We start from the raw sequence: 7,747 nt of genomic DNA on the forward strand, positions 1-7,747 counted from the left end.
TGAGGGGAGATAGGTATAAGACAGATGTCAAAGGTAGTTTCTTTACTCGGAGAGTAGTGAGTTCATGGAATGCCCTGCCAGTAGCAGTGGTAGACTCTCCCTCTTTATGGGCATTTAAACGGGCATTGGATAGGCATATGGAGGATAGTGGGCTAGTGTAGGTTAGGTGGGCTTGGATCGGCGCAACATCGAGGGCCAAAGGGCCTGTACTGCACTGTATTTTTCTATGTTCTATGTTCTATGAGAGATAGAGTAGACAGGGGGAACTGTTTCCCTTGGCAGAGAGTTCAAAAGCCAGGGGTCATAGATTCAAGCTCAGTGGCAGAAGGATTAAAGGGGGCATGAAGAAAAAGGTTTTTACACAGAGGATGGTGGGTATCTGGAATTCAATGCTTGAGTTGGTGGTAGGCGCAGAGACCGTAAACCCTTTGAAAAAGTCAAAAAACTAAGCGGATGCTGGAAATCAGAAACAAAATCAGATCTTGCTGGAAAAACTCAACAGGTCAGGCAGCACCTGTGGAGAGACAACAGAAACCATTCTTAAAGAAGTGGACCTGAAGCATTAATCTGATTTTGTCTTTGAAAAGGTGCCTGGATCTGCACCTTAAGTGTTGTAAGCTTCAGGGTTATGGGCTATATGCAGGAGGATGGGATTAGAAAGGGTGTCTTTGGGTCGGCATGGACAATGTGGGCTGAATGGTCTCCTTCTGTGCTGTATCACATTCATGGTTTCTATGGCAATTAAGGATGGACAATAAATGCTGACCTTGCTATCAATTCCCCCATCACATGAATGAATGAAAATGTACTTAATGTTGATATTTCAATCAGTAATGTGCACTATTTCATGGCAGTATTGTAGGTTTGGCTATGCTTGTCCTGAAGATGCTAAGTTGAAGTTCAATTATGCTGAATTTCTGAGATTGTCCTTCTAATATGCCCTCTTTCATGATCAAATTTTTCATGCATTTTAATGGATGGAAAATCAGGAAGTGGATCTTTTTGAATATATCTGCTCCAGACACCTGTTGAAAGGAACTTGTCATGGAGGGTAGTCTCGAGATCAGAAGGCAGCCACTGCATTTCCAACTGCTGCAACAGCCTTTCATCTTGTTCATAATAATTTTCCCAGGACCTTTTTCAGAGAATGTGTGGGATTTAAATGTCTGTGATGTCTTTCCGTAACTGACGTTTTTATTTGGAAAATGAGAACTGATGTCTAATAGGTGATTGATCTGAATCCTTTATCTCTGAGCTGTGAGAGGAAGTGGTGGAGGCTGGTACAATTGCAGCATTTAAAAGACATCTGGATAGGTATATGAATAGGAAGGGTTTGGAGGGATATGGGCCGGGTGCTGGCAGATGGGACTAGATTAGGGTGGGATATCTAGACGAGTTGGACCGAAGGGGTCTGTTTCTGTGCTGTACATCTCTATGAATCTATCTCAGCCATATCTATCTATTCCCTTCTTCTATATCCCTTACCTGGTTACCCTGAAGGCATCAATGCTATTCACTTCAACAACTCCATGTGGTAGCAGGTAAGACATTCTAATCCACTCTTTGGGTAAGGTTACCACTAATGTATGTAATTTAGAACCCTGAGTATTATTGTGGTTGTCGGTTGTTTTAATGGTTACAAATCAGATTGCTGTAGCAACAATGAACAGCGAATAGCTTAACATGTTCTTTCAATGTCAGTGTTTTACTGTGAGACTCAGAAAAGGATTGCAAGGAACCTGACAAGGCCTGAGAATGTACAAGGAGCATTTACCTGGTTAAAAAAAAGAGAATGATCTGTTTTTTCCATGTATCAGACTAACTCTCCTGCCTTTTATTTATTCTGGAATTGTGATTATCACTGGCTGTATTTCTGCCTATCCCTGCCTTTGAGAAAGTGGCAGTGAACTGAAATCTGTGCTGAGTAGGTACATCCGTAATGCTGTTAACGGAGGGCGATCCAAGATTTTGACCCAGTGACATTACGTTAGTTCTTTTTAATTTCAAAACATATACTTTATTCATAAAAATATTTTTATATGCGTACATAGTCACTAAAGCAGTTCGGTTCTGTACAGTAGCATATGAAGAAACAATAAAATGTTAGAGTTTTACTATCTAGCAAACAAACCCAAGGCACTTCTTGATGTAGTCCCATGTCCTGGTAGTGTATGGTTTGGCGGGGAACCTGCAGTGTTCCCACACGTCTGCTGCCCTTGTCCTTGTGCATCTGAAAGGTCCTGGTGAGGGATCCTCAGAAAGTTCCTGCAGTACATCTTGTAGATCATTCACACTGCAGCTGCTGTGCTCAGACGCTGGATGGAGTGAACGTTGAAGGTTCAACTGTTGGCCAAGTAAGCTGCTTTGTCCTGGATGGGGTGTCAGGTTTCTTGAGTGTAGTTCAATCTATACTAATCCAGGCAAGTGGGGAGTATTCTGTCACAATCCTGACTTTAAAATGAACAGGCTTTGGGGGGTCGAGTTATTTGCTACAGAATTCCTGGCATCTGACCTGCTCTTGTGGTGTTTCTGTAGTTGGTTTACTTCAGTTTCTGGTCAATAGTAACCCACAGGTTGTTGATGGTGAAGGATTGATTCAGTGATGATAATGTTATTGAATGTCAAAGGGAGATTGTAAGGTTCACTATCTGTTTCAGCATTGCCAACATTGTCATTGCAGCATTTGTCCAATTCTCCTTCGATATTGATGCTTTTCCATTTCAAGTACTCAGATACTGAAAGTTGCTCCTAAACTCAGCGGAGCTTCAGATTGTTCATACACTACTCCTGCCCGAGAGAGTGAATGGATTAGGATCCTTTCACCGTATTTATAAAGGTCTTGTCGTTCAATGTGAGATTATAATCTTTGCCTGCAGTGAAACCTGTTGCTGAAAATAATGTATCCCAAGAACCTTACATACCTTCCTTTATATGCTGAGTCAAAGGACGTAATTAGCAGTAATAGAGGACAAACCACTGTGAGTCTTAACAAGAAAAGGCACTTTTCTTAGTGAACAAGTCTGTATAGGCAGAGGCACCTACCAGGACATAGTTGTTGCATGATAGTAATAAGTTACCTGATAGTAATAAGTTACATTGACTAGTTAGGCATAATTAAGAAGAATATCAGAAGCCAAAGAGAACACATCTGTCTCCATTGGGACCTTGTGCTCCATTGCTTCAAATCCACAAAAAGACTGCAAGACACCATCAGGTTGGGTGGTGCTTAGTGCAACTTCAACATTCACTCTTTAAGAACCGTTCCTTGCCGAAACAGTTTATTTGCATCTAATCTCTCTAAGTGGGAAAATCTACCCCAAAACCTCACTCAAAAGGTTGTTTGTTTTTATTGCAGCCTGTGGTTATGACCTGGAATGCGCTGCCTGAGAAGACGGTGGAAGCAGATTCATTCATAACTTTCGAAAGATAAATATTCGATGTAGAAAAATGTGCACAGATATATACAGCAATGGTAGGAGGAGTCCATCTGACTGGCACAAACCCCTATGAAAGAGTCTGTGCGACATCCACACAGAGAGAAAGCCTGGAGCTCGCACTCCTGGGATGGCACATCCATGAGAAGAGCGACCTCTACTGGTAGCTACACAAGTTGCACAGTTTAACATCAAATTTTTCATAGTCATAGAGCATAGAAATAGACCCTTTGGTCCAACCAGTCCATGTTGACCGTGTTCCCAAACTAAATTAGTTCACCTGCCTGCACTTGGCCCATCTCCCTCCAAACCTTTCCTATTCATGAAATTATCCAAATGTCTTTTAAACATAGTAATTAGATTAGATTACTTACAGTGTGGAAACAGGCCCTTGGCCCAACAAGTCCACACCCACCCGCCGAAGCACACCCACCCAGACCCATTCCCTTACATTTAGCCCTGCACCTAACACTACAGGCAATTTAGCACGGCCAAATAACCTAACCTGCACATGTTTGGACTGTGGGAGGAAACCGGAGCACCCGGAGGAAACCCACACAGACACGGGGAGAATGTGCAAACTCCACACAGAGTCACCTGAGGCGGGAATTGAACCCGGGTCTCTTGGCGCTGTGAGGCAGCAGTGCTAACCACTGTGCCACCGTGCCGCCCACAAATTGTACCCACGTCCACCACTTCCTCAGGAAGTTCATTCCACACGTGAGCCACTGTCTGTGTAAAAACATTTGCACTTCATGTCCTTTTTAAATCCCTCCCCTCTCACGCAGAAGTATGCCCCCTAGTCTTGAAACCCCCCATCCCAGGGAAAGGACACCTACCATTAACTCTATCTATGTCCCTCATGATGTTATAAATCTCTATGAGGTCACCTTCTATACTCCAGTGAAAAAACTCCCAGCCTATCCACCATCCTTTATAACTCAAACCTTCCATACCTGGCTACATCCTGGTAAATCTCTTCACAACCCGCTCCAGTTTAATAATATCCTTCATATAACAGAGTGAGGGGAACTGCACAGAGTATTCCAGAAGAGGCCTCATCAATGTCCTGTACAACCTCAACATGACTTCCAAACTCTTAAACTCAAGGGACTGAGAATGAAGGCAAGCATGCCAAATGCCTTTTTAACCACCCTGTCCATATGCGATGCAAACTTCAAAGAATTGTGCACCTGAACCCTTAGGCCCCTCTGTTCTACAACATTAGCCAAGGTGCAGTGGGACATAATGCACAGGTCCTTAAAAAAAGGTAAGAAATCTGTTTATTTAGTGCCCTTCACAACTTCTGATGTCCCAACACGTGTTAAAAACCAACGATAGTCACCGTTGTAATGAACGCTATGCGGCAGCTAATTTGGACACAGCAAGCTCCATACACAATGGAATAAAGAACCTCACTAGGTTTTGATTGGGAAATAAATAGTGTCTAGGATGGGGAGAAATTCCGGGCATCTTTAAATAAAAACATGGGACCTGAGAGATTTGGTACCACTCAAACTCATATCCGGTCACACTTTAACACAAAAACAATATAGGAAGGCAATAAAACATTTTCATTGATACAATGCCTTTAAACATAGTCAAACGTCTTAAGGTAGTTTGCAGTAAGTTACTTAGCTGACAGAATCTGAAAATGAGCCACATAAAAAGGATATTCACCCTAATCCTTATTGGGATACATTTCCGATGGGTGGAGATAGGGGGTAACATTCCATTTAGGATGATTCCCAGGTTTTTTTGGTTGCCGTGGAAGTTTAAATCCATGGCACATGTGTGGTTCATTTTCCAAAAGAGCCCCACTCAGAAGGCCCCGGTCAACTTGTTTCCCCATCAGGCTGGGACAGCAGAGGCTGCGGCCTAGCAGTGATTGGGTTTCTTGCTGCTGGGGTAGCGATTGTAGGGACGGGCTGTGTGGATGCAATGTGAATTTGAAGGTTTGGAAGAGTGATCACATGAGAGAGACCTGGGGTGATCCGTCAGCGGGGTGATCATGAAAAAGCCCTAACCTCAGCCTGATTACCTCCCCCTCTACCTTTGCAATCCCGTCTGCACTCTAGCTTTCTGCTTGTATTTCTCACCATTCATTTCGCCAGCTCCACTCGCCCAGTCAGTAAAACCCATCCCCCTTCCCCTTCTGTAGTGAGGACCCCAGACTGGCCGTGGAGCATCCCTCTTTGAGCTCCTTGGCCAGATAGGCCCAACTGACGAGTGACTGATATCTGAACCTTACCTCAACTGCTTTCCTGCGACTCCACATTCTACTGCGCCAGAGCACACGGCTGACTGTAATCCACACCCCACTGTGACTCAGGAGGTATGTACCACTTACTGTGAGCACGCCTGACCATACCAAGCCTCTGGCTTGATATCTGAGGATGCCTTGACTTACTATGCCAGGATCCCTTGACTGACAGGTGCCTTGCTGGGCATTGATGAGAACTATTGCCTTAAGACTTTGAGACACGGCCATTTGCAGCGTGGTTGTGGCTAACACAGTCGGCACATGGTGCGAGTGTGAGATTGACATTGCAAGGTGTCAGTCAGAAACACATCTACCTCCTTCACAACTGACAGCAAAAACCAGGACAAGCTGTCTGGCTTCATATCAGCACTAAACTGCAAGGCAACACCATAACAATGAACCTTTAAGCTCTGGTTGAGGGGGAAAAGTGCCAACAGGCTAAGCAATGTAGGAGATGCTCTGGATAGGTGCTAAGAAAGCAAATGAGCTGCCCTGAGCTGCAGCCTGGTCCACCTCTCCCTGCTCACAAAGTGTCTGTGCAGCAAGCGTTGCATTGATAGCTGCCCATATAAAGTGCAGCACTGACATGCAGCAACGGTGTGCAAGTTTATTGGAGATGTGTCATGATGGCGTGGTGAGGCTGCCATCATCAACAGACATGAACTACTTGCAGCTGGTGGATTGGATTGCCTTGAGATGTTGGAGCTGAGTGTCCAAGATGACACTCTGCAGGAGCAAGCAGTGAGCTGCAGTCCCCAGGAGCTGCTCAGACTTTCACATTGGGAATTCTCCATGTCTAGTCCCTGTCCATCCTGTGGTGCAATATGATGCTGCATATCAATGAGCTGAGATTTGTAGTTAATTAGGGTGATAACAGGTAATATATTCCTGTTAGTAATCTTGCCGCTGCTTTCTAACTGGAATCTCATTTCGTCATCCAGATTTCTGTTGGAAAATATGACTTTTCCCTTCTGACATCAAGAAACACCTCATTGGACCTCTTTGTCATGCGGTTCTCCTAGATTTCTCTCTAAAGCCCACATCATTCAGAAATAAAATTCCACCTGAAGTGTGTTGAGGGAATAAGAAGCTGACCTTTCCCGAGATATTCAGCCTTGTTTTGGAAAATGTTCACAATCCGTGTTTTTGCAGCACCCTAACTGGAATCTTGGTGAACAGGATCTTCCTGTATTGAGTGATGTTCCATTATCAAATCACTGATACAGTTATAAGTGTGCTAACATCGCATTTACAGGTTAATTCACAAGGTAAAAGCCCTCACATTTGAGAGTGTGTTAGATAGATTTGCTACTTAGAAGTTTTGGAGAAAGTGAGGACTAGATTAGAGTGGTGCTAGAAAAGCTCTGGTTTCCAGCACCTGCTGTCCTCACTTTTGCCTAGAAAGTGAGTACTACAGATGCTGGAGATTTGAGTCGAAAAGTGTGGTGCTGGGGAAAGCACAGCAGGTCAGGCAGCACCCGAGGAGCAGGGGAGTCAAGTCTAACTCTTCTGTTTATACAATGCTGCCTGGCCTGCTATGCTTTTCCCAGAACCACACTTTTCAACTTAAAAGTTGTACTTGTGTTGTCGATCTCAATGGATATGATGTTATTATCAGGTTATGTAAAGGTTATTCTGCACCCAAAGAAATGACGTGATTGTATCTGGGATCTATATATTTAATAAATCTGTCATTCTAACCTTTGCATTAATTAAATTACACAAACTTCAGTAAACTACAGCTCCACAATTCAGACTTACAATTCACTTCATATTTATCTCTCTTCGAACATCTCTTAGAAAGCCTTTTAAAGATGATGCAAAACTGAAATGAAAAGTTTTCGCTGTTATTATCCCTTGTAAGACAGCAACAATTAGCTCAATATCAATAGGATCCGGTCTTTAGATTATTATAATGAATGTGCAATCATTGATTAGTGTTATCCATGACTCCCTGAATCAGAAGACTCTGCAATCAAGGATCACACTGTAGTAATAGTTTAAAAGGCATTGAGTTAAGGACATGAATTAGAAATGTTTGGAGGGATTG

General features: G+C 43.4%; 1 long non-coding RNA gene across 1 annotated transcript in view; it reads left to right on the forward strand.

Moving 5' to 3' along the window:
- The window catches only part of LOC122540847, a 17,578-nt gene extending 10,532 nt beyond the window's left edge, over nucleotides 1-7,046 (forward strand). The window contains exons 2-3 of the long non-coding RNA XR_006309432.1: nucleotides 3,356-3,597; nucleotides 6,639-7,046. This is a non-coding gene — a long non-coding RNA (uncharacterized LOC122540847). The remainder of the gene's footprint in view (nucleotides 1-3,355; nucleotides 3,598-6,638) is intronic.
- Nucleotides 7,047-7,747: the final 701 nt, after the last annotated feature.

This window comes from Chiloscyllium plagiosum, chromosome 36, assembly GCF_004010195.1.
Source record: "Chiloscyllium plagiosum isolate BGI_BamShark_2017 chromosome 36, ASM401019v2, whole genome shotgun sequence".
Lineage (NCBI taxonomy): Eukaryota > Metazoa > Chordata > Chondrichthyes > Orectolobiformes > Hemiscylliidae > Chiloscyllium > Chiloscyllium plagiosum.